This window comes from Megascapheus bottae, chromosome 19 (genome assembly GCF_031878675.1).
Source record: "Megascapheus bottae isolate mThoBot1 chromosome 19, mThoBot2.hap1, whole genome shotgun sequence".
Taxonomy (NCBI): Eukaryota; Metazoa; Chordata; class Mammalia; order Rodentia; family Geomyidae; genus Megascapheus; species Megascapheus bottae.
Genome location: NC_143527.1, coordinates 48,244,167 through 48,265,764, shown reverse-complemented (window position 1 = coordinate 48,265,764; position 21,598 = coordinate 48,244,167).

The window sequence follows — 21,598 nt, the reverse complement described above, 5'->3', positions numbered from 1 at the left end:
GAACTTTTTCGTCTAAGCTGGGTATTTTACTCTTCCTCATGCCCCTTCAGTGCATCTGCTTTTATTTCATCATGGTCTTTGATCCAGTATAACTGAGACTGTACTTCCACCTACATTGCTCTATCTGCTAACATTTGTTCTGTCTAAACGTGGCCATTTATTCTTCCAAAGTAACTTCAGTGTATCTGCTTTTACTTCTTGGAGGACTTTTCAAGTGTAATGGATTATGGATTTTTGCATTCAACTTCCTACGGCTTTTTTCTATCTGGTAAGATCTTTTTTGTCTAAGCGGGGTATTGTATTCTTCCTCATGCAACTTCAATGTATCTACTTTTTTTTTCTTTATGGTCTTTGATCCAGTACAAAGGAGACTGTAGTTATACCGACATTACTTTATCTGCTAAGATTTGTTGTGTAAACGTGGTCATTTATTCTTCCACAAGCAACTTCAATGTTTCTGCTTTTACTTATTGAAAGACTTTTCCACTGTAATGGTTAAAGGACTTTTGCTTTGAACTTCCTATGGAATTGTTCTATTTGCTAAGAACTTTTTTGTCTAAACGGGGTATTGTATTCTTCCTCATGCTACTTCAGTGTATTTGCTTTTATTTCAGCTTGGTCTTTTATCCAGTACAAAGGACACTGTACTTACACCGACATTGCTCTATCTTTTAAGATTTCTTCTGTGTTAACGTGGTCATTTATTCTTCCACAAGCAACTTCAATGTATCTGCTTTTACTTCCTGGAGTTCTTTTCATGTGTATTGGATAATGAATTTTTGCGTTCAACTTCCTATGACATTGTTCTATCTGCTAAATACTTTTTTGTCTAAACGGGCTATTGTATTCTTCCTCATGGAACTTCAGTGTATCTACTTTTATTTCATCATAGTCTTTGATCCAGTACAAAGGAGACTGTACTTACACTGACATTGCTCTATCTGCTAAGATTTGTTCTGTGTTAACGTGTTCATTTTTCTTCCACAGGCAACTACAATGTATCTGCTTTTACTTCTTGGAGGACTCTTCAAGTGTAATGGATAATGGATTTTTGTTTTGAACTTCCCTTGGTATAGTTGTATGTTCTAAGAACTTTTTCATCTAAGTGGGGTATTTTATTCTTCCTCATGCCACTACACTGTATCTGCTTTTGTTTCATCGTGGTCTTTGATCCAGTATAAAGGAGACTGTACTTCCACCGACATTGCTCTATCTGCTAAGATATGTTCTGTGTAAATGTGGTCATTTATCCTTCAGCACGCAACTTCAATGTACCTGCTTTTACTTCTTGGAAGACTTTTCAAGTGTAATGGATAATGGATTTTTGTATTTAACTTCCTCTGGCCTTGTTCTCTCTGCTAAGAACTTTTTTGTCTAAACGGGATATTGTATTCTTCCTAATGCCACTTCAGTGTATCTGCTTTTATTTCATCATAGTCTTTGATCCGTACAACGGAGACTGTACTTACACCGATATTGCTCTATCTGCTAAGATTTGTACTGTGTGAACGTGGTCACTTATTCTTCCACAAGCAAATTCAATGTATCTGCTTTTACTTCGTGCAGGACTTTTCAAATGTAATAGATAATGGATTTTTGCTTTGAACTTCCCTCGGCATTGTTCTATCTTCTAAAAACTTTTTGTCTAAATGGGTATTTTATTCTTCGTCGTGCCACTTCAGTGTATCTGCTTTTATTTCATAGTGGTCTTTGATCCACTACAAAGGAGACTGTACTTCCACCTACATTGTTGTATCTGCTAAGTTTTGTTCAGTGTAAATGTGGTCATTTATTCTTCCAAAAGCAACATCAATGTACCTGCTTTTACTTTTTCTAGTTCTTTCATCCAATATAAGGGAGACTGGATTTTTGCTTTGAACATCCCATGGCAGTGTTCTATCTGGTAAGATTTGTTATGAGCAAAGTTGGGTTCCTTCTTCCACATGCAACTTCATTTTATCAGCTTTGGTTTCATCCAGTGTAATGGATACTGGATATTTGCGTTGAACTTCTTACGGCATTGTTTTATCTGGTAAGAACTTTTTTGTCTAAACGGGGTATTGTCTTCTTCCTCATGCAACTTCACTGTATCTGCTTTTATTTCATCGTGTTCTTTGATCCAGTACAACGGAGACTGTAGTTACACCGACATTGCTCTATCTGCTAAATATGTTCTCTTTAAACATGGTCATTTATCCTTCCACAAGCAACTTCAATGTACTTGCTTTTACTTCTTGGAGGACTTTTCAAGTGTAATGCATAATGAATTTTTGCGTTGAACATTCTATGGTATTGTTCTATCTGGTAACAACTTTTTTTCTACGCGGGGTGTTTTATTCTTCCTCATGCCACTTCAGTGTATCTGTGTTTATTCCATCGTGGTCTTTGATCCAGTACAACGAAGACTGTACTTCCACCAACATTGCTCTATCTGCTAAGATTTGTTCTGTGTAAACCTGGTCATTTATTCTTCCACAAGCAACTTCAATGTATCTGCTTTTACTTCATGGAGTACTTTTCAAGTGTAATGGATAATGGAATTTCTTTTGAAGTTCTTACAGCATTGTTGTATCTGGTAAGAACTTGTTTGTCTATGCGGGGTATTTTATTCTTCATCATGCAACTTCAGTGTATCTGCTTTTATTTCATCGTGGTATTTGATCCAGTACAAAGGAGACTGTAGCCACACCACCATTGCTCTGTCTGCTAAGATTTGTTCTGTGTAAATGAGACATTTCTTCTTCCCAAACAACTTCAATGTATCTGCTGTTACTTCTAGTTCTTTCATCCAGTATAAGGAGGACTGAATTTTTGCTTTGAACATTCCATTGCAGTGTTCTATGTGCTAAGATTTGTGATGTGTAAAGTTGGTTTCCTTCTTCCACATGCAACTTCATTTTATCATCTTTTGTTTCCTCGTGGTCTTTGATCCAGTACAACGGAGACTGTACTTCCACCGACATTGCTCTATCTGCTAAGATATATTCATTGTAAACATGGTCATTTATTCTTCCTCAAGCATCTTCAATGTACCTGCTTTTAATTCTTGCAGGACTTTTCAAGTGTAATGTGTAGTGGGTTTTTGCGTTGAACATCCTACAGCATTGTTCTATCTGGTAAGAACTTTTTGTCTAAACGGGGATTTTATTCTTCCTCTTGCCACTTCACTGTTTCTGCTTTTATTTCATCGTGGTCTTTGATCAAGTACAACGGAGACTGTCCTTCCACCAACATTGCTCTTTCTGTTAAGATTTGTTCTTTGTAAACGTTGTCATTTATTGTTCCACAACCAACTCCTATGTATCTGCTTTTATTTCCTGGAGGACTTTTCAAATGTAATGGATAATGGATTTTTGCGTTGAACTTCCTATGGCATTATTCCATCTGCTAAGAACTTTTTTCTTAGCGGAGCATTGTATTCTTCCTCATGCAACTTCTGTGTATCTGCTTTTATTTCATCACGGTCTTTGATCCTGGACAAAGGAGACTCTACTTACACTGACATTGCTCTATCTGCTAAGATTTGTTCTGTGAAACGTAGTCATTTATTCTTCCAGAAGCAACCTCAATGTATCTGCTTTTACTTGTTGGATGACTTTTCAAGTGTAATGAATAATGGATTTTTGTGTTGAACTTCCTACGGCATTTTTCTATCTGGTAAGATCTTTTTCCTAAGCGAGGTATTGTATTCTTCCTCATGCAACTTCAGTTTTTTATATGGTAAGAACTTTTTTGTCTAAGCGGGGTATTGTATTCTTCCTCATGCCACTACAGTGCATCTGTTTTTATTTCATCGTGGTCTTTGATCCAGTACAAAGGAGATTACAGTTACACCGACATTGCTCTGTCTGCTAAGATTTGTTCTGTAAGAGTGGTCATTTATTCTTTCACAAGCAACATCAATGTATCTGCTTTTACTTCTTGGAGGATTCCATCCAGTGTAATGGATACTGTATTTTTGCTTTGAACTTCCTAAGGCATTGTTCTATCTGCTATGAACTTTTTTTCTAAGCCGAGTATTTTATTCTTCATCCTGCAACCTCAGTGTATCTGTTTTTATTTCAGTGTAGTCTTTGATCCAGTACAACGGAGACTGTACTTCCACCTACATTGCTCTATCTGGTAAGATTTGTTCTTTGTAAAGGTGGTTTTCTTCTTCCCCATGCAACTTTAGTGTATCTGCTTTTATTTCATCATGGTCTTTCATCTAGTAAAACGGAGACTGTACTTCCACAAACATTGCCCAATCTGCTAAGATTTGTTGGGTCTAAACGTGATAGTTTATTCTTCCACTAGCAACTTCAATATATCTGCTTTTACTTCTTGGAGAATTTCATCCAGTGTAATGGATACTGAATTTTGGCGTTAAACTTCCATCGGCATTGTTCTATCTGCAAAGAACATTTTTGTCTAAGCGGGGTACTGTATTCTTCATCATGCAACTTCAGTGTATCTGTTTTATTTCACGTGGTCACTAATCCTGTACAAAGGAGACTGTACTGACACTGACATTGCTCTATCTGCTAAGAATTCTTAAGTGTAATTGAGGTCTTTATTCTTCCACACACAACTTCAATGTATCTGCTTCTACTTCCTCGAGGTCTTTCCTCCAGTGTAAGGGAGACTGGATTTTTGCGTTGCACATCCCACAGCATTGTTCTACATGCTAAGATTTGTTCTGTGTAAAGGTGGTTTTCTTCATCCTCATGCGACTTTCGTGTATCTGCTTTTATTTCATCGTGGTCTTTCATCTAGTAAAACAGAGATTGTACTTCCACCGACTTTGCTCTATCTGCTAAGATTTGTTCTGTCCAAACGTGATAGTTTATTCTTCCACAAGCAACTTCAATGTATCTGCTCTAACTACTTGGAGGATTTCATCCAGTGTAATGGATACTGGATTTTGGCGTTGAACTTCCTACGGCATTGTTCTAACTGCTTAGAAATTTTAGTCTAACAGGTGTATTGTATTCTTCGTCATACAACTTCGGTGTGTCTGCTTTTATTTCATCGTGGTCTTTCATGTAGTAAAATGGAGGGTGTTCTTCCACCAACATTGCTCCATCTGCTAACATGTGTTCTGTGTAAACATGGTAATTTATTCTTCCGCAAGCACGTTCAATATATCTGCTTGTACTTCTTGGAGGATTTCATCCAGTGTAATGGATACTGGACTTTGGCGTTGAACTTCCTACGGCATTGTTCTATCTACTAAAAAATTTTTTCACTAAGCATGGTCTTGTATTCTTCCTCATGCAACTTCAGTGTATCTGCGTTTATTTTGTCATTGTCTTTAATCCAGTCAACGGACCCTGTACCTCCATCAATATTGCTCTATCTGCTAAGATTTGTTCTGTAACTTATTCTTCCACAAGCACCTTCAATGTATCTGCTTTTACTTCTGGAGGATTTCACCCACTGTAATGGATACTGGATTTGGCCGTTGAACTTCCTATGGCATTGTTCTATCTGATAAGAACATTTTTGTCTAAGGGGATACTGTATTCTCCACCATGCAAATTCAGTGTATCTGTTTTATTTCAAGTGGTCTTTAATCCTGTACAAAGGAAACTGTACTGAGTCCGACATTGCTCTATCTGCTAAGAATTCTTAAGTGTAAATGAGGTTTTTATTCTTCTGCACACAACTTCAGTGTTTCTGTTTCTACTTCTTCGAGGACTTTCACCAGTATAAGGGAGAAGGGATTTTTGCGTTGAACTTCCCTCAACATTGTTCTACATGCTAAGATTTGTTCTGTGTAAAGGTGGTTTTCTTCTTCCCCATGCAACTTTAGTGTATCTGCTTTTATTTCATCATGGTCTTTCATCTAGTAAAACGGAGACTGTACTTCAACCGACAATGCTCTATCTGCTAAGATTTGTTCTGTCTAAATGGGATAATTTTTTCTTCCACAAGCAACTTCAAGCTATCTGCTTTTACTTCTTGGAGGATTCCATCCAGTGTAATGGATACTGAATTGTGGTGTTGAACTTCCTTCGACATTCATCTATCACCTAAGAACATTTTTGTCTAAGCAGGGTACTGTATTCTTCATCATGCAAATTCAGTATATCTGTTTTCTTTCACGTGGTTCTAATCCTGTACAAAGGAGACTGTACTGACACCGACATTGCTCTATCTGCTAAGAATTCTTAAGTGTAATTGAGGTCTTTTTTCTTCCACACACAACTTCAATGTATCTGCTTCTAATTCCTCGAGATCTTTCATCCAGTGTAAGGGATGCTGGATTTTTGCGTTGCACATCCCACAGCATTGTTCTACATGCTAATATTTGTTCTGTGTAAAGGTGGTTTTCTTCTTCCTCATTCAACTTTAGTGTATCTGCTTTTATTTCATCGTGGTCTTTCATGTAGTAAAACAGAGACTGTACTTCCATCATCTTTGCTCTATCTGCAAAAGATTTATTTTGACGTTGAACTTCCTAAGGCACTGTTCTATCTACTAAGATCTTTTTTGTCTAAGCGAGGTCTTATATTCTTCCTCATGCAACTTCAGTGTATCTGCGTTTATTTAATCATAGTCTTTAATCCAGTCAACTGACACTGTATGTCCACCAACATTGCTCTATCTGCTAAGATTTGTTCTGTCACTTATTCTTCCACAAGCAACTTCAATGTATCTGCTTTTACTTCTAGAGGATTTCACCCACTGTAATGGATACTAGATTTGGCCATTGAACTTCCTTCGGCATTGTTCTATCTGCTAGGAACATTTTTGTCTAAACGGGATACTGTATTCTTCATCACGCAACTTCAGTGTATCTGTTTTATTTCACGTGGTTTCTAATCCTTTACAAAGCAGACTGTACTTCCACCGACTCTGCTCTATCTGCTAAGATTTGTTCTGTCTAAACGTGATAGTTTATTCTTCCACAAGCAACTTCAATGTATCTGCTTTTACTTCTTGGAGGATTTCTTCCAGTGTAATGGATACTGGATTTTGGCGTTAACTCCCTACAGCATTGTTTCTCTACTAAGGCTTTTTGGTCTAAGTATTGCATTCTTCCTCTTTCATCTTCAGTGTATCTCCTTTTCTTTCATCGTGGTCTTTGATCCAGTACAATGTAGACTAGTCTTCCGCCGACATTGCTCTATCTGCACAGATTTGTTTTGTGAAAACGTGGTCTTTATTCTTCCACAAGCAACTTCAATGTATGTGCTTTTACTTCTTGGAGGATTTCATCCAGTGTAATGGATAATGAATTTTGGTGTTGAACTTCCTTCGGCATTGTTCTATCGTCTAAGAACTTTTTTGTCTAAGCAGGGTACTGTAATCTTCATCATGCAACTTCAGTGTATCTTTTTTATTTCAGGTGGTCTCTAATCCTATACAAAGCAGATTGAACTGACACCGACATTGGTCTCTCTGCTGAGAATTCTTAAGTGTAAATGAGATCTTTAGTCTTCCACAAGCAACTTCAATGTATCTGCTTCTACTTCTTCATGGTCTTTCATCTATTGTAAGGGAGACTGGATTTTTGTGTTGAACATCCCAGAACATTGTTCTACATGCTCTAATATTTGTTTTCTGTAAAGGTGGTTTTATTCTTCCTCATGCAACTTTACTGTATCTGCTTTTATTTCATCGTGGTCTTTCATCTACTAAAACGGAGAATGTGTGAGCTCTGCTTTGAAGACGTCATAGAATTCAACTGTGAATCCATCTGGCCCTGGGCCTCTTTTAGGTGGAAGTTCTCTAATTGCCATTTCTATTTCAGAGCTTGAAATAGGCCTGTTGAGTTGGGTTAGTTCTTCTTGGTTCAGTGTGGGTATGTTAATATTGGCTAGGAATTCATCCAATTCTTCTAGATTCTCAAATTTGTTGGTGTAAAGGTTTCAGAAGTATTTCCTCATGATATTCTGGATCTTGGTAATTTCTCTCGTGATATTACCATTTCGTCTGTGATTTTGTTTATTTCGATACGTTCTCTTCATATGGAATAATAAAAGACCCCGTATAGCAAAAACACTTCTTAGCAGAAAGAACAGCGCTGGAGGAATTTCAATTCCAAACTTTAGACTCTATTACAGGGCTATAATTATCAAACCAGCTTGGTACTGGCACAAGAACAGGCCTGAAGACCAATGGAATAGAACTGAGGACCCAGACATTAAACCACAGACCTATGGCCACCTAATCTTTGACAAGGGAGCCACAAGAATAGAATGGAAGAAAGACAGCCTCTTCAACAAGTTGTGCTGGCAGAACTGGTTAAGCACCTGCAGAAAACTAAAGCTGGATCCTTCTTTATCACCCTGCACTAGAATTAACTCCAAATGGATCAAAGACCTGAAGGTAAAAGCTGACACATTGAAAACTTTACAAGAAAGAATAGGAGATACACTAGGCCTCCTTGGCACAGGTCGAAACTTTCTTAATAAGGACCAAGAATCACAACAAATCAGAGAAAGGCTGGATAAGTGGGACTGCATTAAACTGCAGAGCTTTTGTATGGCAAAGGACATAGCTAGTAAACTAATCAGGAAGCCTACAGAGTGGGAGAAGATCTTCACCAACCAAACAACAGACAAAGGCCTCATATCTAAAATATATCAACAACTCAAAAAATTGAATCACTCCAAAACTAAAAGTAACAACCATCCCATTAAAAAATGGGCCAAAGACTTAAAGAGAGTCCTCTCTGAAGAGGAAACAAAAATGGCCTATAGACACATGAAGAAATGCTCAACATCTCTGGTCATAAAAGAAATGCAAATCAAAACAACTCTAAGATTCCACCTCACTCCAGTTAGAATGGCCAGGATCAGGAAAATGAATAATAACAGATGCTGGAGGGGATGTGGCCAGGAGGGAACACTACTACACTGTTGGTGGGAGTGCAAACTCGTTCAACCACTATGGAAAGCAGTGTGGCAGTGCCTCAAAAGGCTAAACATAGAACTCCCCTATGACCCAGCAATTCCACTACTTGGCATTTACCCAACCATCCAGAAACAAGGGCATACTAAATCCACTAGCACAACAATGTTCATTGCGGCATTATTCACCATAGCAAAGATATGGAACCAACCTAGATGTCCCTCAGTTGATGAGTGGATCAACAAGTTGTGGTATTTGTACACAATGGAATTCTATGCTGCTGTCAGAAAGAATGACATCGCCCCATTTGTTAGGAAATGGAAAGACTTAGAAAAAATCATATTAAGTGAAGTAAGCCAGACTCAAAGGAACTTAGGCTCAATGGTTTCCCTCATTTGTCATAACCAGTAGAAACCTTGGACTCTACTAGCAGAGATCTGCAATAGAGCAAATCCTTGATATATAAGGCCATATAGTATGAAGCTAATTGAAAGGACCTCCAGGATACTGAAACAAAAGCCATATAATGAATGATTGTTGTCCTTAATCTACTATGTTATCTTTCATCTCCTTTACTGTCTCTTGGGTATCTCACATTGTTACAGTATCTCACTTTGTTATCTGATATATTGAATTTATTTGTATTTGGTTATTTGAAGTTTGATAGGGAAGGGGGGAAAACCAAGACGTGTGGGGGGTATTGGGGGGAGGGTAATGGGTACCAAGACATGTGAAAGGGCATCAATGTATGTGAATTAATGCACATCCTGCAAATATCATGTAACCCTTTTACTAATTACAATTTTTAAAAAAGAACTTTTTTGTCTAAGCGGGGTTTTCTATTCCTCCTCATGGAACTTCAGTCTATCTGCGTTTTTTCATCCTAGTGTTTAATCCAGTGCAATGGATACTGTACATCCACCAACATTGTTGTATCTGCTAAGATTTCTTTTGTCTAAACGTGGTCATTTTTTCTTCAACAAGCAACTTCAGTGTATCTGCTTTTACTTCTTGGCGGATTTCATCCACTCTAATGGATACTGGGTTTGGCCGTTGAATTTCCTACGGCATTGTTCTATCTGCTAAGAACTTTTTTGTCTCAGCGGGGTACTGTGTTCTTCATCATGCAACTTTAGTGTATCTGTTTAATTTCATCGTGGTCTTTCATCTAGTAAAACGGAAACTGTACTTCCACCAACTTTGCTCTATCTGCTAAGATTTGTTCTGTCTAAACGTGGTCATTTTTTCTTTCAGAAGCAACTTCCATGTATCTGCTTTTACTTCATGGAGGATTTCATCCACTGTAATGGATACTGGATTTGGCAGTTGAACTTCCTACAGCATTGTTCTACCTGCTAAGAACTGTTTCGTCTAACCGGGGTATTATATTCTTCATCATGGAACTTCAGTGTATCTGCTTTTATTTCATTGTGTTGTTTGATCAAGTATAATGGACACTGTACTTACACCAGTATTGCCCTATCTCCTAAGAATTCTTAAGTGTAAATGTGGCTTTATTCTTCCACATGCAACATCAGTGTATGTACTTTTACTTCTTCGAGGTCTTTCATCGAACATAGGGGAGACTAGATTTTTCCGTTGAACTTGCTACTACATTGTTTTCTCTACTAAGCATATTTGGTCTAAGCGGGGTATTCTTCCTCATGGAACTTCAGTGTATCTCCTTTTGTTTCATTGTGGACTTTGATCTAGTACAATGTAGATGGTTCTTCCTCCGGCATTGTTCTATCTGCTAAGACTTCTTCTGTAAAAATGTGGTCTTTATTCTTCCACAAGGAACCTCAATGTATCGGCTTTTACTTCTTGGAGGATTTCATCCAGTGAAATGGACACTGGATTTTGGCGTTGAACTTCCTTCGGCATTGTTCTATCTGCTAAGAACATTTTCATCTAAGCAGGATACTGCAACTTCAGTGTATCTCCTTTATTTCACGTAGTCTCTAATCCTGTAGAAAGGAGACTGTACTGACACCGATATTGCTCTATCTGCTAAGAAGTCTTAAGTGTAATTGAGGTCTTTATTCTTCATCACACAACTTCAGTGTATCTGCTTCTACTTCCTTGAGGTCTTTCATCCAGTATAAGGGAGAATGGATTTTTGCGGTGAACATCCCACAGCATTGTTCTACATGCTAAGATTTTTTCTGTGTAATGTTGATTTTCATTTCCTCATGCAAATTTCGTGTATCTGCTTTTATTTCATCATGGTCTTTCATCTAGTAAAACTGAGTCTGTACTTCCACCGACATTGGTCTATCCGATAAGATTTGTTCTGTTTAAACATGATAGTTTATTCTTCCACAAACAACTTCAATGTATCTGATTTCACTTCTTGGAGTATTTCATCCAATGTAATGGATACTGGATTTTGGCGTTGAACTTCCTGCGGCATTGTTTTATCTACTAAGAACTTTTTTCTCTAAGCGGGGCCTGGTATTCTTCCTCCTGAAAATTCAGTGTATCTGCTTTTGTTTCATCATGGTCTTCGATCCAGTACAATATACACTGTTCTTCCACCGACATTGCTCTATCTGATAATATTTGTTCTGTGAAAACGTGGTCTTTATTCTTCCACAAGCAACTTCAATGTATCTGCTTTCACTTCTTGGAGGATTTCATCCAGTGTAATGGATACTGAATTTTGGTGTTGAATTACCTTCGAAATTGTTCTATCTGCTAAGAACTTTTTGTCTAAGCAGGGTAGTCTATTCTTCCTCATGCAACTTCAATGTATCAGCTTTTATTTCATCGTGTAGAAAGGACACTATACTTACACCAGCATGCTCTATCTGCTAAGAATTCTTAAGTGTAGGGGCCGGAAGTTTGGCCTAGTGGTAGAGTGCTTGCCTAGCATGCACAAACACCCGGGTTCAACTCCTCAGCACCACATACATAGAAAAAAAGCCGGAAGTGGAGGGAAGGAAGATGGCGCCGAGACAATAGGGACGCTGCCTAGCTTTCTGTGACAAAAAGAGAGAACCAGGGAGTCCCACGAGCCAACTACCTAAAGAAATCCACAACAACAAACTCAAAAAGCAACGGAGAAGGACTCAAACCAGAAAAGAAATCCAGATAAAGCTCACATCAAACTTTCTCAAAGAATTCGGAAGGTGAGAACCCCTCCCCCACCTCTCCCCCAAGCGGCAGCTGGCACCTTACCAAGCCGCGAAAAGTGGCTTTAGCGGGTGCCGGCTCCAAGCGAGGAAAGCAGGGGCGGGCACCAGCTCTAATCCACGAAAAGCGGCTCCAGTGGAGGGCGCCAGGCTGGGAGCCCAACGGCTGCAGAAACCAGCACAGAACCGGGCCAGCGAACGGCGGAAGCAGCGGAATCCAGACGCCGAACCAGAACAGAAAGCAGAGGAACCCAGATGTAGAACACAGGCGGTGGGAGAGACCCGAGGGGAGTGAAAGACTCCCCACGACCGTGGAGCACTCGCAGGCAGACGAAGAGGCGTGAGTAATACAGCGCATACCCAAACATATCGGGAAAGCGGAGCGGGTGCCAAGCAATAGAACTTAACTCAGACCCCAACACCCCGCCCGAGAAAGACTGGCGGGAGCAGGGGGGCAAGGAATTTAGAATCCTGTCCCTCCCCTCAACAGCCCCCTCCCTCAGGCCATTGACTGGAGATTGACAGGCGGGCTACCCATAAGACCCAGCACCCCACCAAGGGAGTCAGGGCTGTCCCAACTCCCACCCGCCAACGGGCTCAACCCCCAGCCCTCTGACTGGAGACTGAAGAGCGGGCGGACCCTAAGACTCAGCACCCCACCAGGGGAGGCGGAGCTGGTAAATAGGAGCCAGCATCTGCCCCCCCTCAATTCTCGAGCGGGGCATCCTCCAGCTGGGAATCCTGAGCAAGACACCACAGAGGGCCCCCCCCACAGTCACAGACTCTGACAAGGCAGTGGAAACACAGCAGGGATCTGAAGGGCCGGCCAGCAGCCAAGCTCCCCTTCTGAGAACCAAAAAGGCGCAGCTCCGCTCTTGGAGCCCACGTCCCCAGCTGGGCCCAGCCCCTGGGAAGAGAGGCACCTCCTGCTGGTCCTGCTGAGAGGTCCTAAAACTCTCAATCCCCAGACCCTTGGCTTGGGGCCGCCCCTGGAAGCAGCACAGGAAAACGTCCCCCAACCGCGCTCAGACGGAAGCTCGCAGATCCATCCCATGGTCCACTGTGAGGCCACTGGTTGGGCTAAGAGCTAGTCGCGCAGTAACACATAAGTTTTATTCTAATACTTTCCAAACTTTGTACTCAAATGCTCTACCTACTTACCCCCTGACCTCTCTCATTCTATTTTTCTATCTCTGGACCTCTGCTCCTCTTTCAACCCTTATACTGCATGGATCTACACTTGATTGCTGTTGAGCAACACTGTATATCTAGGTGTTTAATTATTCTCTAGGCTCCGAGGGACTTAAAGACAATAGAGATTGGATTGAGAGGTTTATTGTTTTGGATATAAATCGCTTATCAGTGAATAATTAGAATAGTCTGTAACTGCACAAAAAGAAAGAGTGATAACACCAATCAAAACTTGTGAACATCTAGAGTCTGCCAGCTAAAGAGCTTTAGGTTGGTTATATCTGAAAAACTATAATCGTGTTTAGTATTAATCTTGCTCCCATTTTCAAATGGGCAGAACAAGAAACTCAAGAAAAATATCAAATCAAGAAACAACATCTCCCACCGCCCCCCACCCAATGTAAACAGCCAATGGAACAGTCACTGCCAAACCTAGAGGAGAGTCTTCCAAGTGCTATACAAATGCAATTGATAAACATCATTAATGAAAAATGTGAAAATATAAAGAAAGAGATAAGGGAGGAAGCCATAGCTGAACAAGAGGAAACCATAAACAAGGTGATAAGTGAAAAAGAAGAAGCCATAAAGGAGGCCATAATAAAGGTTGTTCAAAGAAAGATGGATGAATTCATAGAATCCACAAATAAAAAGGTGACTGAACTCCAGCAAATGTCCAAAGAAAATAAAGCTACTGAGATAACCACTCAAATGGAAATCAAGGAGCTAAAGAAATCCATACATGATCTAAAAGAAGAGATGCAAGGCATCAAAAATGAGCAATTAGTAGCAAGGGAGATGAAAAATAAAGTAGATAGCTTTGATAGCAGGTTAGACAATGCAGAGGAGAGAATTTCTGGGGCTGAAGATAATTTAGTTATTACAGAGAAAGAACAGAAAATGAGTCAATCCAAATCTAGGAAAAAGGAGAGAGCGCTTTAGGAGGTCCAAGATACTATTAGGAAGCCTAATTTAAGGCTAATTAGTATTGAGGAGGTTCTGGAGAAAGTGGTCAATGGTATTGGAAATATACTTCAGGGAATCATCTCAGAGAATTTCCCAAATAATCAGAAGGGCAGACCCATCCAGATACAAGAAGCTTTTAGAACCCCAAACAGACCTGACCAGAAAAGAACATCCCACTGCCACATCGTAATCCAAACTGGATCAGTAGAAACCAAAACAAGAATCCTAAAGTGCCGGGGCCAACCGGCAGCCAACCAGGGTTCGCAGATTGGGGTTCCTGAAATAGGGGACAAGGACTAGGAAGAAAAAGAAGAGAGACAGACACACCGGGTCCGGGATGTCCGCAGTCCAGGCAAAGACTCCCGAGACTGCTGCTGTTTATTTTTCACTCCCCCTTCTTCCCTCCTCCTCTCCCAGGGAACCTCCAGGTGTTACATTCATATGGTAATTCTCAGGTCATTTACATAGAATAGGGCCAGAAAGCAATAAGACAATATAGCCATCGTCTGATGCAAGTCAAGGTACAGTTTGATTCCACTCTGGCTCCCAACACTAAAGGCAGCCAGGGAAAAAGGTTCAGTAACCTATAAAGGAAAACCAATCAGAATAACCCCAGATTACTCACTCAGCAGAGACCATGCAAGCAAGAAGTGACTGGAAGCATATATGTCATGCCCTTAAGTCAAATAACTACCAACCAAGAATACTGTACCCAGCTAAGCTCTCATTCATAACTGAGGGAACAATAAAAACATTCCATTCCAGGGAAAAGCTGCAACAATATGTCACAACAAAACCAACACTACAGAGAATTCTGAAAGATGTTCTATACATAGAAAACCAAAATAAATGCAATATAGGGAAAGAAATGGCACCTAAACAACATACCACCTAAGGACCACAAGAACTACCAAGACACAGGCCCAAATAAAAGCTTTTAAAAATGGTAGGACCTAATAAATATCTCTCAATCCTAACTCTCAATATCAATGGACTTAACTCTCCAATTAAACGGCATAGGCTGTCTAGTTGGATTAAAAAGCAAGAGCCATCGTTCTGCTGTCTTCAAGAGACACATCTTACCCAAAAAAACAATCATCTTTTGAAAGTGAGAGGTTGGAATAAACTCTATCAAGCTAATGGCCCCCATAAACAGGCTGGAGTTGCCATCCTCATATCAGATAAAATAGACTTCAAACCAAAATTTGTAAGAAAAGACAAAGAAGGTTACTACATACTACTAAAGGGATCTTTCCTCCAGGAAATCATAACGATCCTAAATATTTACACACCCAATCCCGGAGCTCCAAACTTCATCAAGCAAACTTTACTTACACTGAAACCATACATAGATCGAAATACAGTGATTGTCGGTGACTTTAACACACCACTCTCACCTATGGACAGATCAACAAGGCAAAAACTCAACAGAGAAACCTTAGAACTGAACAACTATATAGACCAACTAGATCTAACAGACATCTGCAGAATATTCCACCCAGCAACAACACAATATACGTTTTTCTCAGCAGCACATGGAACATTTTCCAAAATAGATCACATCTTAGGCCATAAAACAAACCTGGACAGATTCAGAAACACTGAAATTATTCCATGCACACTCTCAGACCACAAAGGCATCAAACTTGAACTGAACACACATCTCCACCAACGAAAACCCTGTAACTCATGGAGACTGAACAACACATTGTTGAACCACCAATGGGTCATCGAAGAGATCAGAACAGAAATCCAACACTTTATGAAATTTAACAGTAAGGAGCACACAAAATACCAACTCCTTTGGGACACAGCAAAGGCAGTACTCAGAGGAAAAATTATAGCACTGAGTGCCTACAACAACAAGTTGGAAAAATTGCAAACCAACAAGTTAATGTCTCACTTTAAGCTCCTGGGAAAAGAGCAACAAACCAACCCTAATCCCAGTAGAAGAAAGCAAATAATTAAAATCAAATCAGAATTAAATGATTTGGAATCCAAAAAAACTATAGAAAGAATCAACAAAACAAGGAGTTGGTTCTTTGAAAGAATTAACAAAATTGACAAGCCCTTAGCAAATCTTACCAAAAAAAGAAGAGAGCATATCGAAATAAACAAAATCGCAGATGAAAATGGTAATGAAAATGTCCTTAAAGTACTATGTTGTCTCTCATCTCCTTTGCTGTCCCTTGGTTATCTCATATTGGTATAGTATCTCACTTTGTTATCTGATATATTGAATTTAGTTGTATTTGGATATTTGAAATTTGATAGGGAAGGGGGGAAAACCAAGACGGGTGGAGGGTGTGGGGGGGGAGGGAAATGGGTACCAAGACATGTGAAAGGGTATCAATGTATGTGAATTAATGCACCTTCTATCTGGCAAATATCATGTAACCCTTTTACTAATTACAATAAAAAAATAAAATAAAATAAAATAAAAAAGAAAGGAAATGAAATGATCCTGGGTCTCAAATGGTAAAGCACTAACTTTGAAAAAGCCCAAGAATTTTGCCAAAGCCATGAGTATAAGCTCCAAGCCTGTCAGAAATAAATGAAATAAGGAAACATGCAAAAAAAAAGATTTGTTCTATGAAAACGTGGTCATTTATTCTTCCACAAGCAACTTCAATGTATCTGCTTTTACTTCCTGGAGGATTTCATCCAGTGCAACGGAGACTGTACTTCCACCGATATTGCTCAATCTGGTGAGATTTTTTTCTGTCTAAATTTGGTCATTTATTCTTCCAGTAGCAACTTCAATATATCTGCTTTTACATCTTGGTGGAGTCCATCCAGTGTAATGGGTACTAGATTTTTGCGTTGAAATTCCTATAGCATTGCTCTGTCTCTTAAGAAATTTTTATTAGGTCCTGTGTCTTCACAGTTCTTGTGGTCCTTAGATGGTATGCTGTTTAGGTGCCATTTCTTTCCCTATATTGCATTTATTTTGGTTTTCTATGTATAGAACATCTTTGAGAAGTTTCTGTAGTGTTGGTTTTGTTGAGACATATTGTTGTAGCTTTTCCCTGGAATTGAATGTTTGTATTGTTCCCTCAGTTATGAATGAGAACTTAGCTGGGAACAGTATTCTTGGTTGGTAGTTATTTGACGTAAGGGCATGATATATATGCTTCCAGCCACTTCTTGCTTGCATGGTCTCTGCTGAGAAATCTCAGGTTATTCTGATTGGTTTGCCTTTATAGGTTATTGATCCCTTTTCCCTGGCTGCCTTTAGGATCCTTTCTTTGGTTTCTATTGTTCCAGTTCTGACTACAGTGTGGCGGTGGGATGTTCTTCTCTGGTCAGGTCTGTTTGCGGTTCTAAAAGCTTCTTGTGTCTGGATGGGTCTGCCCTTCTGGATATTTGGGAAATTCTCTGAGATGATTCCCTGAAGTATATTTCCAATACCATTGACCTCTTTCTCCAGACCCTCCTCAATACCAATTAGCCTTAAATTAGGCTTCCTAATTGTATCTTGGACCTCCTGAAGCACTCTCTCATATTTCCTAAATTTGGATTGACTCATTTTCTGTTCTTTCTCTATAACAACAAAATTATCTTCAGCCCCGGAAATTCTCTCCTCTGCATTGTCTAACCTGCTATCAAAGCTATCTACTCTATTTTTCATCTCCCTTGCTTCTAATTGCTCATTTTTGATGCCTTGCATCTCTTCTTTTAGATCATGTATGGATTTCTTTAGCTCCTTGATTTCCATTTGAGTGGTTACCTCAGTAGCTTTATTTTCTTTGGACATTTGCTGGAGTTTGGTCACCTTTTTATTTGTGGATTCTATGTATTCATCCATCTTTCTTTGAAACACCTTTATTATGGCCTCCTTTGTGGCTTCTTCTTTTTCACTTTTCACCTAGTTTATGGTTTCCTATTGTTTAGCTATGGCTTCCTCCCTTACCTCTTTCCTTATATTCTCACATTTTTCATTAATGATGTTTATCAATGGCATTTGTATAGCACTTGGAAGACTCTCCTCTACATTTGCCAGTGACTGTTCCATTGTCTGTTTACATTGGGTGGGGGATGTTGTTTCTTTTTTTTGCCAGTCTTGGGCTTGAGCTGAGGGCCTGAGCACTGTCCTTGGACTTTCTCAAGGCTAGAGCTCTACCACTTGAGCCTCAGCACCACTTCCGGCTTTTTTCTATGTATGTGGTACTGAGGAATCAAACCCGGATCTTCATGCATGCTAGGCAAGCACTTTAACCACTAGGCAAAACTCCCGGCCCATGTTGTTTCTTGATTTGACATTTTTCTTGAGTTTCTTGTTCTGCTCAATTTAAAATGGGAGCAAGATTAATACTAAACATGATTATAGTTTTTCAGCTATAACCAACCTAGACCTCTGTAGCTGGCAGACACTAGATGTTCACAATTTTTACTGGTGTTATCACTCTTTCTTTTTGTGCAGTTACCGACCAGTCTAATACAACCACTGATAAGCGACTTATACCCAAAACAATAAGCCTCTCAATCCAATCTCTATTGTCTTTAAGTCCCTCTGAGCCTAGAGAATAATTAAACACCTAGATATACAGTATTGCTCAAGAGCCATCAAGTGTAGATCCATGCATTATAAAGGTTGAAAGACGAACAGAGGACCAGAGATAGAAAAATAGAATGAGAGAGATCAGGGGAGGTAGAAGAGGATTAACGTAGGAATGTAAGAATATTATGGTAATGTAGAAAAGGTATAGTGTAAGGATAACTGACCTAAGTTGGTAAGTAGGTAGCATATTTGAGTAAAAAGTTTGGAAAGTATTAGACTAAAAGTTATGTGTTGCTGCACGACTAGCTTTTAGCCCAACCAATGACCTCACAGTGGACCATGGGATGGATCTGCGAGCTTCAGTCTGAGCGCGCTGGGCAGACGTTTTCTTGTGCTGCTTCCAGGGGCGGCCCCCAGCCAAGGGTCTGGGGTTTGAGAGTTTCAAGGGGCTTCCAGCAGGACCAGCAGGAGACCGCTCTGGTCCCAGGGGCGGGGCCCAGCTGAGGACGTGGGCTCCAAGGGTGGAGCCTCGCCTTTCTGATTCTCAGAAGGCAAGCTTGGCTTCAGATCCCTGCTGTGTTTCCACTGCTTTGTCTGAGAGTCTGTGACTGTGGGGGGATCCTTGGTGCTGTCTTGCTCAGAATTCCCAGCTGGAGGATGCCCCACTCAAGAATTGAGGGAAGACAGATGCTGGCTCCTATTTTCCCCACATGCCCTACTGGCTGTTGTAAGGCTGGGTCCCAGCACCCTCTACCCTCCAGATCCAGTGGCCTAGGAGAGGAGCCTGGTGGGTGGGTGGGAGCTGGGACAGCTCCGCCTCCCCTGGTGGGGTGTTGAGTCTTAGGGTCCACCGGCCAGTCAGTCTCCAGTCAGAGAGCTGGGAGTTGAGTCCAGTTGGGAGGGTGGGAGTTGGGGCAACTCCACCTCCCTTGGTTGGGTGCTGGGTCTTAGGTAGCCAGCCTGTCAATCTCCAGTCAATGGCTTGAGGTAGGGGGCTGTTGATGGAAGGGACAGGATTCTAAATTCCTTGCCCCCCTGCTCCTGCCAGTCTTTCTTGTGTGGGGTGGAGGGGGCTGAGTTAAGTTTTATTGCTTGGCACGAGCTCTGCTTTCCAGATGTGTTTGGGGACCCGCTGTGTTGCTCATGTCTCTGCGTTCCATCTGCAGGTGTTCCACGGTGGTGGGGAGTCTTTCACTCCCCTTGGGTCTCCTCCGCCGCCTGTGGTCCGCATCTGGGTTCCACTGCTTGCTGTACTGGTTCCAAGTCTCTGCTTCCGCGGCTCGCTGTCCCGGTCCTGTACTGGTTTCTGCAGCATTTGGGCTGGCCAGCACGGCGGCCTCTGCCGCCGCTGTTTGCGGCTTTGAGCCAGCAGCGAGGGGTGAGGGAGGGTCCTCGCATTCTGAATTATTTGAGGAAGTTGGATGTGAGCTTTATCTGGAGTTCCTTTCTGGTTTGAGTCCTTCTCCATTGTTTTTGTGTTTGTTGTTGTGGATTTCTTAAGATAATTGACTCATGGGACTCCCTGGTTCTCTCTTTTTGTGAGAGAGAGCTAGGCAGCGTCCCTATTGTCTCGGCGCCATCTTTCTTCTTTTTTTTCCTTTTTTATTGTAATTAATAAAAAGGTTACATGATATTTGCCAGAAAGAAGGTGCATTAATTCATGTACATTGATACCCTTTCGCATGCACCTTCTATCTGGCAAGTATCATGTAACCCTTTTACTAATTACAATAAAAAAAAGAAAACAAAAAAAAAAGAAGTAAAAGCAGATACAGGAAAGTTGGATATTTAAGAATAAGAGACCCCGTTTACATTGAACACTTGTTATCAGATAGAACAATGCCGTAACAATTTCAATGAAAAAGTCCAGTCTCCACTATACTGGATCAAAGACCTCATAGAAGTGAAAGCAGATCCATTGAAGTGTCATGTGGGAAAATACAAGACCTCCGTTTAGACTGAACAAATCTCAGCCGATAGAGCAATACCGCAGGAAGTTCAATGAAAATCCACTCTCCATTTTACTGGACCAAAGACCTCATTAAAGTAAAAGCAGATACACTGAAGTGCCATGTGGAAGAATAAAAGTCCTCGTTTACACTTAACAGTTCTTAGCAGATAGAACAATGTAGGTGGTAGTACAGTCTACTTTATACTGGATCAAAGACCTCGATGAAATAAAAGCAGATACATGGAAGTTGCTTGTGAAAGAATAAAAGACCACGTTTACACAGAACAAATCTCAGCAGACAGAACCGTACAGGAGGATGTTCAATGCAAAAATACAGTCTCCATTAAACTGGATGAAAGTCACGAGAAGTAAAAGAGAATACATTGTATTTGCATGTGGAAGAATAAGAGACCACGTTTACACAGAACAAACCTTAGCAGAGAGAACAATACAGGAACAAGTTCAAGGCAACAATCCAATTTTCATTATACAGGATGAAAGACCTCGAAGAAGTAAATGCAGACATATTGAAGTTGCATGTGGAAGAAGAAAAGACCACGTTCAGGCAGAAGAAATCTTAGCAGTTAGAACAATGCCATAGGCGGTTCACCCCAAAAATCCAGTCTCCATTATAGTGTATGACATTTAGACTGAAAAATTCTTGTCACAAATAACAATGCCATAGGAAGTCAAACGCAAAAATCCGGTCTCTATTATACTGGATCGATGACCTCCTAGAAGTAAAAGCAGATACACTGAAGTTGCATGTGGAAGAATAAAAGACCTCATTTACACTAAACAATTCTTAGCAGATAGAACAATGTAGGTGGAAGTAGAGTCTCCCTTCTTGTGGAACAAAGACCTCGATGAAATTAAAGCAGATACACTGAAGTTGCATGTGGAAAAATAAAAGACCACTTTCATACAGAAAAATCTTAGCAGATAGAACAATGCCATAGGCATTTCAAAGCAAAAATCCACTTTCCATTATACTTTTTCAAAGTCTTCGAAAAAGTA